This window comes from Megalobrama amblycephala, linkage group LG16 (assembly GCF_018812025.1).
Source record: "Megalobrama amblycephala isolate DHTTF-2021 linkage group LG16, ASM1881202v1, whole genome shotgun sequence".
In the NCBI taxonomy this organism is placed as follows: domain Eukaryota; kingdom Metazoa; phylum Chordata; class Actinopteri; order Cypriniformes; family Xenocyprididae; genus Megalobrama; species Megalobrama amblycephala.
The window spans coordinates 6048157-6067712 of NC_063059.1; positions in this window are offsets into that span (position 1 = coordinate 6048157).

The window sequence follows — 19556 nt, forward strand, 5'->3', positions numbered from 1 at the left end:
AATGCAACCAGAAGAACCGTCTTAAGAGACAATAGTTTCAGGTCGACTGATTGCAAAGGCTCAAAGGGATGACCCCGGAGAGCTGTGAGAACCAGGGTCAAATCCCAAGAGGGTACGGAGGAAGGGCGAGGAGGATTTAATCTCCTCGCTCCCCTCAGGAATCTGACGATCAGATCGTGTTTCCCCAGGGACTTACCCTCAACTGCGTGGTGATGTGCGGCGATAGCGGCAACATACACCTTCAGGGTGGAGGGAGACAGCCTTCGCTCCAACCCTTCTTGCAGGAAGGAAAGCACGGATCCGACCGAACATGATCGGGGGTCCTCTCGGCGAGAGGTGCACCATTCGACGAACAGGTTCCACTTCAACGTATAGAGACTCCTAGTGGAAGGAGCTCTAGCGGAAGTGATGGTGTCTACGACCGCTTGCGGGAGATCACTCAGAACCTCCGCATCCCGTCCAGGGACCACACGTGGAGGTTCCATAGATCGGGACGCGGGTGCCACAGGGTGCCCCGTCTCTGAGTCAGGAGGTCCTTCCTCAGAGGAATCGGCCAGGGAGGGGCTGTCGCGAGGAGAATGAGGTCTGAGAACCAGGTCCGAGTGGGCCAATACGGAGCCACTAACAGAACCTGCTCCCCGTCCTCCCTGACCTTGCACAGGAGCTGTGCGAGAAGGCTCACTGGGGGAAACGCATATTTGCGCAGACCCAGGGGCCAGCTGTGTGCCAGGGCATCCGTGCCGAGCGTGCCGCCGGTCAGGGAATAAAACCACTGGCAGTGGGCAGTTTCCGGGGAGGCAAACAGGTCTACCTGGGCCTCGCCGAAATGCTGCCAAATCAGCTGGACCGCCTGAGGGTGGAGCCGCCACTCGCCCGCAAGTGGAGGCTGCCGTGACAGCTCGTCGGCTGCACGGTTGAGCACACCTGGGACATGAGTGGCCCGAAGGGACCTCAGATACTTCTGACTCCACAACAAGAGATGGCGGGCGAGTTGCGACATGCGACGGGAGCGTAGACCACCCTGATGGTTGATGTACGCAACGGCCGCAGTGCTGTCTGAGCGGACTAGAACGTGCTTGCCTGACAACAGCTTCTTGAAGCGGGCCAGCGCAAGACGAACCGCTAGCAACTCGAGGCAATTGATATGCCAATGCAGCTGAGGCCCCGTCCAAAGACCTGCCACTGCATGCCCGTTGTACGTGGCCCCCCATCCCGTGGCAGAGGCATCTGTGGAGACCACAGCGTGCCTGGACACTTGTTCGAGGGGTACTCCGGCCCGCAGGAACGAAGGGTCCGACCACCGGACAAGGGTGCGACGGCAGCTCGGTGTCACGGGGACACGGAGCGTGCCGCACTGCCACGCCCATCTCGGGACCCGGCCGCGGAGCCAGTGTTGAAGCGGTCTCATATGAAGCAATCCGAGCGGCGTGACCGCGGCTGCAGATGCCATATGCCCCAGGAGCCTCTGAAAATCTTTCAGTGGAACCGCTGTCCTGCGCTTGAGCGAACTCAGGCAGTTCAACACCGACTGGACACGCGCCTCGGTGAGACGCGCAGTCCGTGCAACCGAGTCTAGCTCGAGACCGAGATAAGAGATCCTCTGCCCGGGGGCGAGTTTGCTCTTGTCCCAGTTGACCCGAAGACCCAACCGGCTGAGGTGAGCTAAAACCATGTCCCTGTGTTCGCACAACTGCTCTCGCGAGCTGGCCAGGATCAGCCAGTCGTCGAGATAGTTGAGAATACGAACGCCCTGTTCCTTGAGGGGAACAATGGCCGCCTCCGCAACCTTCGTAAAGACGCGGGGTGACAGGGCCAGCCCGAAGGGTAGGACCTTGTACTGATATGCCCGACCCTCGAACGCAAACCGGAGGAAGGGCCTGTGTCGAGGTAGAATCGAGACATGAAAGTACGCGTCCTTCAGGTCTATTGCTGCAAACCAATCCCGGGGACGGACGCATTCGAAAATGCGTTTCTGCGTGAGCATCTTGAACGGCATCTTGTGAAGATACCGGTTCAGGACGCGCAGATCCAGGATTGGCCGTAGCCCACCGCCCTTTTTTGGTACAATGAAGTAGGGGCTGTAAAACCCCGACTTCATATCGGCTGGAGGGACCGGCTCGATTGCATCCTTCGCCAGGAGGACAGCAATCTCCGCCCGGAGAACAGGAGCACTGTCCAACGACACCTGAGTGAAGTGGACACCCCTGAAGACCGGGGGACGCCGGGCGAACTGAATCGCATAGCCGAGTCTGATAGTGCGAATGAGCCAGCGGGACGGGCTGGGAAGCGTGCTCCACGCCTCCAGACTCCGAACCAGCGGGACCAAAGGCACCACAGACGCACCGGGGGTGGGGCAGCAAGGCAGAGAGGGACCCGACTCGGGCGGCTTGGAAGCGGCCGCGAGTGGGGTCGGACTCTGCGAGGCAGCAGTGTGCATGGGAGACGGCGCACGGGACGCGGTCTGCGCCATCACACTGCCGCCTGCTGGCGAATGGGGAGGGTGCTGCCAGCGGCGAGGCGGGGCCTGGCACACTGGCAGACACACCTTGTTGTGACCTGGAGTTCGAGGAAACTGCTCTTTTTGTGGCAAAGTGGGTACCGCTGGACTCCGGAGAGCCAGCGGCGGTAGATAGACAGACGCCACAAAATCCCCCCGGCCCTCCTCCGGGGGTGGGAGAGCATATGGAATACTCTCCCGAAGGGCAGGAACCTTCCGCTCCAGGTCGCCCGTCTCAGGGCCGAGTTTTCCCCGACCGCTTGCCACCTGGCTTGGCAGAGACGGGCTGGGCACCACGTCCGCGACCGGCACCCTGCTGTTTGGCTGGTGTAGGCTGCTGCTTTGCCGACTTAGCAGGGGCGGAGGAAGACGCAGGCGGGCGCCCTCGGCGACGAGCGGGCTGAGGCTGAGCCACGGGCGGCTGGGTGGAGGCAGCAGCGGACCGCCGTGGCATGACATGTCTGATAGCCTCAGCCTGCTTCTGTGCAGCGGAGAACTGTTGGGCACAGCTCTCCACCGCGTCGCCGAAAAGGCCGACCGGAGACACGGGGGAATCCAGGAACCGATGTTTGTCGGTCTCCCTCATGTCTGCCAAGGTCAGCCAGAGGTGGCGTTGCTGGACTACCAGAGTAGACATCGCCTGGCCAACAGAACGCGCTGTCACCTTCGTTGCCCGGAGGGCAAGGTCAGTGGCAGCGCGCAGCTCCCCAAGCAGCTGTTGGTCAGGACCTTCCTGGGGCATCTGCGACAGCGCTTTTGCCTGATAGACCTGCAAAAGGGCCATCGCGTGCAGGGCAGAGGCAGCCTGCCCACAGGCACTGTAAGCTTTCTCAGTCAGACCGGCTGAGAATTCACAGGCCTGGGACGGGAGACGCGGCTCACCGCGCCCGCCAGCGGCCGTTGGACACAACTGCATCGCAACAGACCACTCGACTGGCGGGAGCTTCGCGTATCCCCTGGCTTCCCCGCCGTCCAGGGAGGTGAAGGCGGACGAGGGACCAGGCCCTGTACGAGCCCCATACGGAGCTTGCCAAGACCTGGTCACCTCATCGTGTACTTCCGGGAAGAAAGGCATTGGGGCGGGACGCTGGATTTGACCAGCGCGACCCCCCCCAAGTACCAATCGTCCAACCGAGATGGGCCGGGACAGGGTGGAGGGTTCCACTCAAGCCCGACGCACAAGGCGGCCCGGGAGAGCACAGCCGTGAGCTCGGGATCCGATTCGGGCAACACTACCGTCCCGGGCGGCAGCGCGTCCGGATCTTCCCCCGAGGACTCAGGCTCACCTTCCGATGCAGCGGTCGACATCCGATCCGCCGCCAGCACACCAAAGGTAACGGCTGGACAGTCCGTAGAGGGCCCAGCGGAAACCAACGGTGGCACGATGGGTTGCGGTGCTGATGAGGCGGCAGGGGCCCGAGGAGCGTTTCCGCTCGGCGGGAAAGCCCTGACCGGAATCCTCAGGTCGCCCTCTCTATACAGCGCCGTACCGTCATTCCGGTTCCCGGGGCCGGAAAAAACGGTCGTACGCGGCATAGGAGAGGGGACCCCCGCTTCCTGAGACTTCAGGAAGGAGAGCCTCGACCTCAGCACCGCGATGGTCATGTTCCCGCAATGGGAACATGAACCATCCACAAAAGCTGCTTCAGCGTGCAGAATGCCCAAACACGAGATGCAACGATTGTGCCCATCAGCAGGGACCAGGGAACGACCGCATCCATTAACGCACAGACGAAATGACATACTGTCAGGGTTCGTCTGTAAAGCTCTTTTAGAAGGGGAAGTCAACTCACTCGTGCTGAAGCACCCAGGGAGCGACGCGATGTGTCAGGTACACCACTCCCTGACACACCGAGGAACCGGCCCAAATCGCTACTTGCACACACTCTTTGTGTTGCTGTGAAAACAGCAGTTTTAGAGCTTATAGCTCAGCTCCTCGGACACTCGCGACCTCGCTGAACGTGCCCTCTTCACCAGCACTAAAAGCTCGCTGTGATCCTCTTCTGAGGCAATGTTTTAGAATAAATAACAAACGAAGAAAAGAGTCTTCTAAATAGGACACCAGTGAATGGCTCCGAAGCGAAAGACAGAGTGCGATTGCATCCGCTTCCTATTTATATACACCTGTCGGGGGCGGTGCGCATTATGCAAATATCGCACGCCAATTCCATTGGCTTGTTTTAGTTTACACGAAGATGATAGGGCTCTCTAAGCGATATCCCAATTCGTCGGTCACTACTGACGTACGTCGAACGTGACCGACTGAAAGGGAACCATTTTTTTGTGTGTGTGTGTTTATGTTCATTGTACAGGTCTGATATAAAGTATGTTTTTGCTCAGGTGGCCAAAATGTGCGCTCAACAGAGAAAAGTTTTGCTCAGCGAGAAAAAAAATTAGAGGGAACATTGGTCAGGTCATTTTCTTTTTGTGCTTTTAGGTTGGGCCTAATTCTGTGGATGATGGTGTCAGTGTCCTGAGGCTGTTGTTAGTTGTGTTAGTTTGATTCTGCAGCTTCAGGATCATCTGAATCAAGGGACTTTTTTCAGTGTTCATTTCATGGTTTTTAAGGGTTTTAAAATAAGAGTTGGGGTCACTCATTTTTAGATGTTTCCAAAATTTGATGTCTCATTTCTCAATGTGGATTAACAGAGGATATTGGCCTAATTCTACCCTGCATGCATTGTTCGGTGTGTTCCTCTGTACTCTGTGTAGGATATTCTTACAGAGCTCGACATGCAGGGCTTCTAATGGTTTTTTGTCCCATTTCGCAAATTAATGGTTCAGGAGAGGACCCCACACTTCACTGCCATATAGTGCAATAGGATATGACTGATTGGAGTATTTTGAGACAGATTCTGATTGGTATTTTAATTTGGATCGATTTTTTGATAGCATAAAAGGCCCTTCTTGCTTTATCTTTCAGTTCATTCACGGCCAAATTTAGTTTTCCAGTTGCACTTATTTTCAGACCGATGCACCAAATGTTCTCTATAGGTAAAAGATCTGGACTGCAAGCAGGCCAATTCAGCACAGGCTCTTCTACGACGAAGCCATGCTGTTGTAATAGCTGCAGTATGTGGTTTTGCATTGTCCGGCTGAAATACACAAAGCCTTCCCTGAAATAGACGTCATCTGAAGGGGAGCATATGTTGCTCTAAAACCTTTATATACATTTCAGCATTCATAGTGCCTTCCAAAACATGCAAGCTGCCCATACCGTATGCACTTATGCACCCCCATACCATTGGAGATGCTGACTTTTGAACTGAACACTGATAACACACTGGAAGGTCTCACTCTTCTGTAGCCCGGAGGAGACGGCGTCTGTGATTTCCCACAAAAATTGGCAAATTTGGACTCGTCTGATCATAGAACACTTTTCCACTTTGAAACCCTGGCCTACAGGACATGACGGCGCTTCTGGACCATGTTCACATATGGCTTCCTTTTTGCATGATAGAGCTTTAGTTGGCATCTGCAGATGGCATGGCGGATTGTGTTTACCGACAGTGGTTTCTGGAAGTATTATTGGGCCAGTTTAGTTTTGTCAATCATGCCGATGAGTGATGCAGTGTCGTCTGAGGGCCTGAAGACCACGGGCATCCAATAAAGGTCTTCGCCCTTGTCCCTTACGCATAGAGATTTCTCCATTTTCTCTTAATCTTTTGATGATGTTATGCACTGTAGATGATGAGATTTGCAAGTCCTTTGCAATTTGACATTTAGGAGCATTTTTTTTTAAACTATTCTTTCTTTTTACAAGTATTCCAATCTTTTTACGCACTCTTTCACAGATTGGAGAGCCTCTGCCCATCTTTACTTCTGAGAGACTCTGCCTCTCTAAGACATCCCTTTAATAGATAATCATGTTACAGACCTGATATCAATTAATTTAATTAGTTGCTAGATGTTCTCCCAGCTGAATCTATTCAACATTTTTTACTTTTTCAGCCATTTGTTGCCCCCATGGCAGCTTTTTGGAGACCTGCTGTGTAGTATGGTTTTTTGGTAGAGTATGAGTATGAGTACACAAGCTTAGTATCAGGCCCGATACTGCATTCCTACATATCTGCCTATACAAGTGTTGCAAAGACATGCTTAACAGTTTTACTTAAAGGGGACCTATTACGCTCCTTTTAACAAAATGTAATATACAGTAAGTCTCAGTTGTCCACAGAATGTGTCTGTACAGTTTTAGCCCCAAATACCCCACAGATCATTTATTATACCATGTTGTAAATCACCATTTTTTGAGTGGAAGGAAAACATGCTGTTTTCGTGTATCTTTGAATGCAAATGATACACGAACCCCACTTTCCAGATGAGGGTGGATCCTACTTGTGCCTCTGATACTCTGCCAAAAATATACTAAAACATCTGTTTTGTTTTGATTATCATCTCTATCGCGGTCATGCTCATGTGACATTGCAATTCTTTATCATCATGAAAGCTTATTATTTGCATGTGTTTTAGGGTGTACTCACACTAGGCGCTCTGAACCGAGCCCGACCATGTTTGATCCCCAAAGCCCATTTGGGGCAATTCCATACAAAGGTCATCCTTACCATGAAAAAAAAAAAAAAAAGTTTTTACTGAAAGAACAAAACCCTTTTTTAAGTTGTCCATTTAGGTCTGTACTATATTGTATTAATGTGCTGTAACAGAATTTTTTGGAAATTTCCTTGTTTATTCACCACATATGAGGTAAGCAACAAACCAATGTTTTCAAAAGAGGGATTAAAGACCCCCGTTTTAAAACTTTATTTTAACAGTAAGCATTTTTCAGAAAGATAGAGGCATGCCTGAGAAATAAATACACTCATTTTGTCATAACAGCACTGCCTGTTGAATTTATAAGAGGTCACGACGCTTCAGTGCTCTGACACGTCCATAACGTTTTAAAGATAAAGTATAACAATTATACAAACAAATAACTTGAAATTTTATATTTTTATATAATATATAGGCTATCTTTATCTTTATATCTGGCTACTTTATATTACTTTAAATTATGTTTATGATAATTAGGATCAACAATTCATTTGCTCTGAGCAACCACAATAATGCATTAAGGAAGCTTCATCTGACTTTGCTTCTGCTTATTGTATTTCAGTCTTACAGGCTATATCGGAACATACAATTATCGCAATAATTTGCGCATTGTTACTGGACTTTCAAATTCAGTTGATTTTATAACAAAATTCAAACAATATATGTCACTCTTTAATACGGCTTTAATTTCACATTCATTTCACATTCAAAATGCACTACAACTACCAAAACACTGTATTCAGGTCTCAAATCAACTCATTCTTCCAGAACACTAGCAAAGGTTGACAGCCGACAAACACACTTTGTCACCCACAAAACAATGACCTAAAAAACACTAACAACATGTAGCATTATACAATGTTTTCTTGTGTAAAACAAGGACACATCTCTGTTTATAATTCACTGCAATATATGTTACTGGAATGAATCAGACATGATGCAGAATTCATCAATATTTTATGTCGTTTATTTATTTTTATAATTTTTTATAATTCCAAAATACAAGAATTTGTATACACACCATCCACTGATACAGATACAATTCAATTGTTTTTATAGCATTTAATTTTCAGATTTAAAATATATTTTATTAAAATATTACTGTAGGAATGTAGCAAATTGCTGTCTTATTCAGTTTTGTATTATGTTATTGTTTTAAACATAAGTTAAACAGTTTTGAAAACAGTATGTAAGCATGTGCAAACTGGCCTGTACGTACAAAGAGTTTTGGCAGTTGTTGTGTCTGAGTGAGAAAAGAATTCATGAAATTTGAGAGATGTAGTCATTGAATGCATTTTGTGCCAAAGCAATGATAATTGATCCTCAGTTTAGCCCACATAGACTTCTGTTGTGCTCACTGTGTGAAGAGTTTTGCAAAAGTGACCTAAGTCCTAGTGTCTGTAAAAAACTGTAATGTCTCTGTAACTTATTCAAACCTACCACATAATAAAACCGCCAGAGTTAACTGAAAATAACTTGCACTGAAGTAGCCTATCTTAAAATATGTCAGGGCCATTGTTTTGTCTCAGGATGCACACACTATAAAAAATAATATATCTACTCAATAAAATTATTACATCTTGCGTTACTGCATCTCTCTCGCAGATCGCCATCAGACAGGTAAATCCTAAAAAAAGAAATGCGGCACCGTTCATGTGGCAGCCCTAGGGATGTGCGTCTAATGGCTCGTTAGCTCGTTGTTTTGTTGTGTTTGTTGAAGTGATTATTTTCATTTTAGGACTTAACCAAGGCGTGCTTTAATTGTGATTTTTGTGATTTTTTTAAAAGTGATTTTTGCAACCTTTTGTTATTCTCTGCCATGCATTGTTTTCTGTGACTTGTGTACCTGGATATGATGATGATCAGTGATATAAATGGACAATTTATTTTGATACAAAAACATTCATTATTTGCTTTTGATTAATATATGCTTTGTATGTGATGGAGTGAAGATATTATGTGAGACATTTAATGACATTTTGTTTTTGTACAAAGAGATGGGCATGGACTTGCCAACAACAAACTTTAGCTACTGTAGCAGTCCCTTAATATATGGAAATATGACACATAAGAAAGCTATTCTCAGATCAAAAAATTACATTTTTAGTCTTAAAGATTTTGACATTTTTACCACTCTTTGAATATTAATGACCTTTTTTATTTACTTAAAACTATTTTTATAACAACAAAACGTTATCTTTTTACAGACAGTGGCCCCCAAATAATTTGCACAAATGCATTTGCATTAAAATACTACTCAAATGTCTGGAATCACTGTAGTTTTTTGTTTGTTTGTTTGTTTGTTTTTTAAGAAATGAATTTCACAAGGATGAAGTTTATTCAACAAGGATTAATTAAATAGATTTTTTTTTTCTTTTTTACATTTCTAATGTTACAAAAGATTTCGATTTCAATAGTCTTCAAACTTGCAGTTCTGTGAATCAACAGACACTGTATCATGGTTTCCTGTTTTCAGCACTGATAATAGTAGCTAAGAATGTTTCTTGAGCAGCAAAGCAGCATATTAGAATGATTTCTGAAGGATCATATGACACTGGAGTAACAGGAATAAACAGCCATTTAACCCCTTCAGACCCTGCGTCCATTGGAACGGACATCACATGGATTTTGGTTTAAACCCATAAGATTTTATGTTTTTATAATATAAGTACTGCCTTGTCACTGACTGGTCCCTGATCTACCAGTCACAATGAAAGAATGACTCATAACTTAATCTGATTGTGCTTCAGGCATCACAAAAGACAAGCATGGCTAACCAACTAGACAGGAGGAGGAGGAGCTCCTTTTTTATGTTTTATATGAAGATCTATGTTCATGGCATCATCAACTTGCACCTATTATAATCTTAATAATATCAAGTGATAATATTCAAAGTTAATTTGAAAATCTTTCAGAGCTGAAGAACACAGGATTTTTTTTTTTTTTTTTTTAAGTTTGATGTCCATCACAATGGACATTAGGTCATAATCAAATGATTTTTTTTTCCTGATTTTGTCTTCTATATTGTGATCATAAGCTGTCATTCAGTTTTTCATTAGTTTTAGTGAAAAACAGAAATAGCAAATGTGAAATGAGTGCATACAATGCAACACACACACACACTGATGCTATATGCACACAATCATATATTTATCAAAAACAGCAAGTACACACAACACACCCACAAACACACAGAGACATATACACACATATTATATTCCCATTCACCCACTGCAAACAACAAAAAATAATAAAAACAAGTGCAAGAATTCATCTTACATTTTCTCTACATTCTTGTTGCATTGCTCTTTGTTACAGTGTGTTTTTTTCAAAATCTTTAATGCTATAGTTCACATATTATGTTTTAACTCTAGCTCATAAGAACTGTATGGTTAAAATATGACAATTTTTTTGTTGCTTAAGCCTTGATGTCCATGGACATGAAAAAAAATCTAATAAAAATGAGTTTGCTCAAATCTTTTTTTTTTTTTTTTTTTTTTAGACTAATTTATACATTACAGTTTTTTACAGACACTAGGACACATTTCTCAATACTTAGGTCACTTTTGCAAAACTCTTCACACAGTGAGCACAACAGAAGTCTATGTGGGCTAAACTGAGGATCAATTATCATTGCTTTGGCACAAAATGCATTCAGTGATTACATCTCTCAAATTTCATGAATTCTTTTCTCACTCAGACACAACAACTGCCAAAACTCTTTGTACGTACAGGCCAGTTTTCACATGCTTACATACTGTTTTCAAAACTGTTAAACTTATGTTCAAAACAATAACATCATACAAAACTGAATAAGACAGCAATTTGCTACATTCCTACAGTAATATTTTAATAAAATATATTTTAAATCTTAAAATTAAATGCTATAAAAACAATTGAATTGTATCTGTATCAGTGGATGGTGTGTATACAAATTCTTGTATTTTGGAATTATAAAAAATTATAAAAATAAATAAACGACATAAAATATTGACGAATTCTGCATCATGTCTGATTCATTCCAGTAACATATATTGCAGTGAATTATAAACAGAGATGTGTCCTTGTTTTACACAAGAAAACATTGTATAATGCTACATGTTGTTAGTGTTTTTTAGGTCATTGTTTTGTGGGTGACAAAGTGTGTTTGTCGGCTGTCAACCTTTGCTAGTGTTCTGGAAGAATGAGTTGATTTGAGACCTGAATACAGTGTTTTGGTAGTTGTAGTGCATTTTGAATGTGAAATGAACTGCTTTGCCAAGCTGAAAGTTGGTTAGGAGAACTGTGTGAAGAGTTTTGCAAAAGTGACCTAAGTATTGAGAAATGTGTCCTAGCCTCTGTAAAAAACTGTAAAATAGAAAATAAATCACAATATTACTGTTTTGCCTATTTTTGATCAAATAAATGCAACCTTGGTGAGCCTAAACATAAAGAATTTTATTAATCCTTTGAAGAGCAATAGGCCTACATCATATCAAAATGAACAAGAATTTTAGAACAATACCAGAATAGATATAGGTCCTCAAAAACATTTATACGGGTTTATTTCAGTTGTTACAGACAGTGCTGTACTTAATGTTAACAACTAATAAAATACAGAGTTTTAAAACATCGCAAAGGAAGAGCACAACGAGCTGAACTCATTGTAGACGATAGCTAAAGGTTGCTTTGCTGTTACACGAAGTATCTGTGTTACAACACAGAAGAGACAGAGACGGACTTGAACAGTTAGATGAGCTTTATTGACAACCAGTATGAGCAGTGGCAGAAGTGCAGGTGAGTAAGCAGTGTAGTAGAATGGTATCTTGAGATGAATGGATGATAACTGAGTCTTTTGTGGTTAACAGGTACCGGGAACCTTGGAGCTGGAAACACTGGAGATACTGGAGACGCTGGAGATACTGGAGACGCTGGAGGTAGGGAGCACTCACACGGAGAGGAGAGAACACACGAGGAGATTCTTGGAAGCAGGTAAGTAGATTCCTTAAGGTAAGCATACAGGTAATGTTAATGCAAACGAGACCGGACATCGAGTGCTGTGTGTGAGTGCTCTATATGCAAACAGTGATGAGGTGCTGATGAGGTGCAGGTGCCGGTGATCAGTATTCTGGTGATTGGGTGCGCTGTGATTGGTGAGCGGTGGAGCCTAACGTGTCTGTGACAGTACCCCCCCCCCCTCCACGGCCCGCTCCTGAGGGCCGAGGACCCCGGCGTCGAGGTGGCCGTCCTCTTGCACGTGGGGCAGGTCTGTCAGGGTGATTTGCGTGGAAGGTGAGTAGCAAGTTGGGATCGAGGATGTCATTCCTGGGGACCCAAGAGCGTTCTTCAGGGCCATATCCCTCCCAGTCCACCAAGTATTCCAACTGGCCACCCCTGCGCCGGGAGTCCAAGATGTCCCGTACTTCGTAGGTGGCTCCGTCTTCTACGATGAGTGGAAGGGGGGGTTCGGCGGCTGCCACGTCAGGCCCTGTGGAGAGAGGAACAGAGGGATGGTGAGGCTTGAGGAGAGATACGTGAAACGTGGGGTGAATGCGGTACTGTGAGGGGAGTTGTAGCTTGTATGTCACCGGGTTGATCTGCTTGAGGACCTTGAACGGGCCAATGAACCTGGGACTCAGCTTGGCCGTCATCCTGCGTCTGCGCAGGGTTCTCTGCAGGTGGTGGTGTGCTGAGTCCCAGACCCTCTCGCTCTCTTGGAACCAGTAATCCACAGCTGGGACGTCCGATGGTTCCCCGGTCCACGGGAACAGTGGGGGTTGGTAACCAAGCACGCACTGGAATGGAGTGAGTTGGAGTGGCAGGTTGACGCAGGGAATTTTGTGCGTACTCGGCCCAACCCAAATACTGGTTCCAAGAGTCCTGGTGGTCCTGGCAGAAGGTACGGAGGAAGCGGCCAATTTCCTGGATCTTTCTTTCCGTCTGCCCGTTCGACTGTGGATGGTATCCCGATGAATGGCTTACGGTCACACCTAGAAGCGAATGGAAGGCTTTCCACACTCGGGAGATGAACTGAGGACCTCTTTCTGAGACGATGTCTTCTGGTATTCCGAAGTACCTGAACACGTGATTGAACATAAGTTCAGCTGTCTCCATGGCAGTGGGTAACCCTCTTAGTGGAACTAGACGACATGACTTGGAGAAACGGTCGATGATTACTAGAATGCAGGTGCAGCCCTCTGATGCGGGTAGATCCGTTACAAAGTCCACTCCTAGGTGTGACCAGGGTCGGTTAGGAACGGGCAGAGGATGGAGCTTGCCGAATGGAAGATGGCGTGGGCTCTTGGAAATGGCGCACTCCCTGCAGCCCTGCACGTACCTTCTGACATCAGATGCCATACTCGGCCACCAGATGCATTCCCTTAGCAACGAGAGGGTCTCATTGACCCCCGGGTGGCCAGTGCTGAGCGAAGAGTGGGCTGTGTGGATAAGTGGAGTGCGTCATGCTCGGGTGATGTATAGCAAGCCAGGTGGGCAACCCGGCGGAGGGTTAGTGGAGGCATTGGAGGAGGGAATGGTCTCTTCTGACCAGGAGATGGGACTCACGATGATGGAACTAGAGAGGATGGATTCAGGTTCTGCGGTGGTTTCTTCAGGAGCGTGAAGTCGAGAGAGAGCGTCTGCTTTGACATTTTTTGATCCAGGACGATAGGAAATGGTGAAGTCAAACCGGGAGAAGAATAAGGCCCAACGTGCTTGTCTAGGGTTTAATCTTTTGGCGGCTCGTAAGTATTCCAGATTTTTATGGTCTGTCAGCACAAGGAACTGATGTTTGGCTCCCTCCAACCAATGCCTCCACTCTTTTAGAGCCAACTTCACGGCTAGGAGTTCCCTGTTTCCTATGTCGTAGTTGACCTCCGCCGGGTTTAGCTTGCAGGAGAAGGCGGCGCATGGGTGGAGTCTACTTGGTGTTCCCTGCTGCTGAGACAAAACGGCTCCCACTCCTGTGGTGGAGGCGTCCACCTCCACGACGAAAGGGAGGTCCGGGTTAGGGTGGACGAGGAGGGGAGCGGTGGTGAAGGCTTCTTTGAGGCTTTTGAAGGCGTTGGTGGCAGCTGGTGTCCAGGACAGAGACTTGGGCTGGTTACGGAGCAGGTTGGTGAGTGAATGGGTTATGGAGCTATAATTCTTGATGAACCGTCGATAGAAATTGGCAAAGCCGAGGAAACATTGGAGTTCTTTTATGGATGTAGGAATTGGCCAGGTCTTGATGGCGTCCACCTTCCCCTCGTCCATCCGGATGCCACTGTGATCAATGATGTACCTGAGGAAGTGAACAGAAGGTTGATGAAAGGAGCACTTTTTGGCCTTGAGGAAGAGATGGAACTGGCGAAGTCGTTGGAGGACCTCCGCAACGTGGTGGCGATGTTCGGCCAGGCTCCGGGAGTATATCAGGATGTCATCGATATAAACTAGCACAAACTTGTGGAGGAACTCCCAGAGCACCTCATGTATGAAATCCTGGAATACGGAGGGGGCGTTGACCAGGCCATACGGCATAACAAGATAGCCGGTGGGCGTGATGAAGGCGGTCTTCCACTCGTCCCCCTCGCGTATCCGGATGAGGTTGTACGCGCTGCGGAGGTCCAGCTTCGTGAACACAGTGGCACCACGGAGATGTTCCAGGGCCGCTGGGACGAGAGGAAGGGGGTAACTGAACTTGATGGTGATCTTGTTTAGGGAGCGGTAGTCAATGCAGGGCCTCAAGGCTCCGTCCTTTTTAGCCACAAAGAAGAAGCTCGAAGCAGCAGGGGAAGTAGACGGGCGGTTGTATCCTTGAGCAAGGGCCTCTTTGATGTATTCCTCCATGGCCTTCTCCTCCGGGATGGAAAGGGGATAGATCTTACCCCTTGGCACTGGCTCACCCAGAAGCAGATCGATGGCACAGTCCCATGGCCGGTATGGAGGCAGCTTGGAGGCTTTCTGCGGGCAGAAGACGTCACTGAAGGGGGCGTAGCATTCTGGGATCTTGGTGGAACGTTTCTCAACTGGACTCTCGATGGAGGTGGTGCAGATGGCTAGATCATGAGAGGATGGTACCCGAGGAACTGGAAGGTCAGAGAAACAGCTTGAGAAACAGGCTTCGCCCCACTTCAGGATCTCGCCGGTTCTCCAGGAGAACTGGTCTAGCCATGGGACTGGCGGGTGCTGACGGAGAGGAAGAGGTGACGGTGTTTGCGGAAGTGCTGGCTTGTGGTGGTGGAGGTGCGCTGGTGGTGAGTGTTCGTCGGAGAACATCGACAAGTTCCTGGAAGGGATCCGGGGAGCTCATACTGGCCTCGCGCTGTTATGGTCCGGTCTTCTGTTACAACACAGAAGGGACAGAGACGGACTTGAACAGTTAGATGAGCTTTATTGAAAACCAGTATGAGCAGTGGCAGAAGTGCAGGTGAGTAAGCAGTGTAGTAGAATGGTATCTTGAGATGAATGGATGATAACTGAGTCTTTTGTGGTTAACAGGTACCGGGAACCTTGGAGCTGGAAACACTGGAGATACTGGAGACGCTGGAGATACTGGAGACGCTGGAGGTAGGGAGCACTCACACGGAGAGGAGAGAACACACGAGGAGATTCTTGGAAGCAGGTAAGTAGATCGTGGGGAGTCCTTAAGGTAAGCATACAGGTAATGTTAATGCAAACGAGACCGGACATCGAGTGGTGTGTGTGAGTGCTCTATATGCAGACAGTGATGAGGTGCTGATGAGGTGCAGGTGCCAGTGATCAGTATTCTGGTGATTGGGTGCGCTGTGATTGGTGAGCGGTGGAGCCTGACGTGTCTGTGACAATCTGTCGTTGTTACAGACACTAGCACTAGTTTTCTATCCAACATGAACATATAGTCAATCAAAGCGCAATGACTGTCAAAATACTAACAGTTGATGCATTATGAAAACTGCATTACTTGTCATGTTTCAGTTCTACCTGCAGAAAATATGAAATCCATAGTTTTAAAATTCACTTTGGTTTTTACTGAGGTAAAAGTATAATGCATGTAAGCCATTCTACATTTTTGGTTGAGTGCTGAATGTGTGCATTCTTGGCAACAGAAGAGAGTCATTATTTTATAGAATGTACAGTAGAAAAAGAGAAGAAGAAGAAAGTAACAGAATTGCTCAGGGCAGCTACTGGTCAAATATGTCCCCTATGCAGAACCTCAATGTCCCCCTTGGTTGAAATCTCTTTCTGGGGTTTTGTGGTGTTGATGGTGCTCCCATAGAGGGTGGGATGGTGTCCCCTTGGTAGCTTGTGCCCTATGCAGACCACATATTTTGTAAATATGGAACAGTGGTAGTGGAATCGTTGTAGTAAAATCGTTGTACTATAAAGCTTTTACTGAAATGAAAACATGAAATTGCTGCCATTGAATAACAACAAATCCAACATACATGGCCTTTGGTTATTATGGAAGCTTTTTTTCCACCACAGAATAAAAAAGCATAAAAGGTAATTGTGACTTTTTATCAAAAAATATTTTTTATTTTGCAATTGTGAGTTTACATCTCATAATTCTGTTTTTTTTTTTTTTTTTTTTTTTCTCAGAATTGTGAGATATAAACTAGGAATTGAGAGAAAAAGTCAGAATTGTGAGATAAAAACTTACAATTACATTTTTTATTTTCTATTCATGGCAGAAATAAGCTTTCATAGGTTCTATGTAAGTGAAAAAAAAACAGAGATGTGCAATCCAGCACACATTCTTACTCCTCTCCCATACCTCTTCTTCTCCCTTGTCCTGATCCAGCTTCTCCTCTCCTCCTTCTTCTATTCCTCTCCCTGCAGACGTTATTTTCTCTCTGCTTCTCTGTGTTGTTCTTCATCCACACTGAACAAATCCGATTCAAAGAGTCCTATTTTACGGTGTGCCCTTGTAATGAAAATAACTTCAACACTATGCCTCCAACTGAGATTGGAATCTGCTATTTCTCAATATTTACAGTTTTTTACAGACGCTAGGACACATTTCTCAATACTTAGGTCACTTTTTCAAAACTCTTCACACAGTTCTCATAACCAACTTTCAGCTTGGCAGAGCAGTTCATTTCACATTCAAAATGCACTACAACTACCAAAACACTTCATTCATGTCTCAAATCAACTCATTCTTCCAGAAGACTAGCAAAGGTTGACAGCCGACAAACACACTTTGTCACCCACAAAACAATGACCTAAAAAACACTAACAACATGTAGCATTATACAATGTTTCCCTGTGTAAAACAAGGACATATAATCTCTGTTTATAATTCACTACAATATATGTTACTGGAATGAATCAGACATGATGCAGAATTTGTCAATACTTTATGTTGTTTATTTATTTATTTTTTTTGCACCTTTTGTAATGAAATTGAAAGAGTAACACCTGTGTAGATGTTCATCTACAATGAGAATCAGCTGAGGCTGGTCCAAATGTACAATTGTTTTTATAGCATTTAATTTTACAATTTAAATATATTTCATTAAAATATTACTGTAGGAATGTAGCAAATTGCTGTCTTATTCAGTTTTGTATTATGCTATTGATTTGAACATAAGTTTAACAGTTTTGAAAACAGTATGTAAGCATGTGCAAATTGGCCTGTATGTACAAAGAGTTTTGGCAGTTGTTGTGTCTGAGTGAGACAAGAATTCATGAAATTTGAGAGATGTAGTCATTGAATGCATTTTGTGCCAAAGCAATGATAATTGATCCTCAGTTTAGCCCACATAGACTTCTGTTGTACTCACTGTGTGAAGAGTTTTGCAAAAGTGACCTAAGTATTGAGAAATATGTCCTAGCGTCTGTAAAAAACTGTAAGTGATCTGCTAAAGTATAATGCTTATCAATTGTTTCAGTATTTGTTTCATATTTTTTTTTCCAGTACTTTTCCAGTTCTGCTGTTGTTGCAAAAGTAAAGGTTTTATCCTATATTTAAAGATTGGAACATTAGGTTTCCATTTCTGACTTGCTGTGTTTAAGCATTTGCAAATAAGATGAGAAAGATCCATGATTTTGGTATGGGGTAAGCTTACATGAAAAGAAAATGTAGGCATTTTATAAACGTGTTAATTGTCTGCATTTTGTGTGAAAACGACATGAATTGTGTTACTGGTATGGCCACAACAGACGGATGTTCTGCTAAATGTGTTTAGAGTTTTGAAAATGTGACTACAGAATGGACAAATGTATGTTAGCAATTGAAAAAAACTGTAATATTCATATGCTCCGCCTTCGGAAACCGGGACAAGCTAAAGCCGCAATGCTCTCCAGGGAATACATTCCGAGCCTGCGCTCAGCTGTTGACTTCTCGGACCCAGTGGGTGATATCCCTGTAGAATTGCGGAGAACTACCTGCGGGATTGTACAGCGGAGCTGTGATGGAGGAAAAGGGGTAAGCGTGGAAAGCGTATCACAGATATACCCCGCTGCCTAATGTCATACTGAGTAATGTGCGCTCCCTCCGGAGTTTGTGTGTACGTTAAGGAGAAATTGAATTGCTTGTTCTGTCCGCTCGTTCTTTTTATCTACCACTTGAGTTTCCTCAACTTTACTTTTTTGTTGTGTATATTCATCCTCGTGCAAAAATGGATATAGCACAGAAGTGCTGATGAAAACTTTGAACAAACTAGACGCCGAATCTCCAGATTCTCCTAAATTTATTTTAGGTGATTTTAATCATGCCATTTGGGCAGTGTTTTAAAAGGATACTAACAGTAGGCTATATCTCATGTGCAACTCGTGCGGACAAGATTTTGGACAGGTGTTATGGTCTGATTCAGGGCTGGACTGGGACAAAAAAATGGCCCTGGCATTTTTGCTCAGACCGGCCCACCACAATCGGTCGGACACCACCCACCAGTACACCATCCTTGCAGTCCCTGTAAATATGCATACCTGTTCCATTCCCCAAAGCCCCTACAAAGCTGAGTAGTAAGTGCAAGTGGACCAGTGTACTCACTCTCTCTTGACTGACTCCCTGGTGATCAAAAGTGGCAGTGGAGTAGGGCCTACACACCAATGGACAGCAAAGATCAGAAAAAAATTCTTATTTTAAGTGTTTAACTTTGCATTATAATCTTGATGGACAATGTGCTCCATGTTATAAAAGCTAGTTAACCCTTAGAACATGGATGTAGAATACTGATAATTCTATAAAGAAATATTTTTTTCAACGAAACAGACAGAAGAAAAACTATAATTTACAATTACAAATATACTTTGTTTTAAAGAGCACAAACCCCTCTTTAAGTGTCAAACATTTACCTCTTATATTGTTTAGATACTCCCCATTAAAAACAATGAAAAAGAAAACTATACTACCAAATTACTCGCAAAAAACGTCCTAATAAAATGATATACATGTTATTCACTTGCCATAAACAACCAAGTGTTCATACCAGAGTAATGGGGTACAAGAGCTACAAAACATAACTTTTTATAGCTGAAAAGTGAGATCTAGTAGACCATCATCACGACTATCGGCTATAAATAGACACCTATAGTCTCGTTGTGAAATAAACACATCATCAGT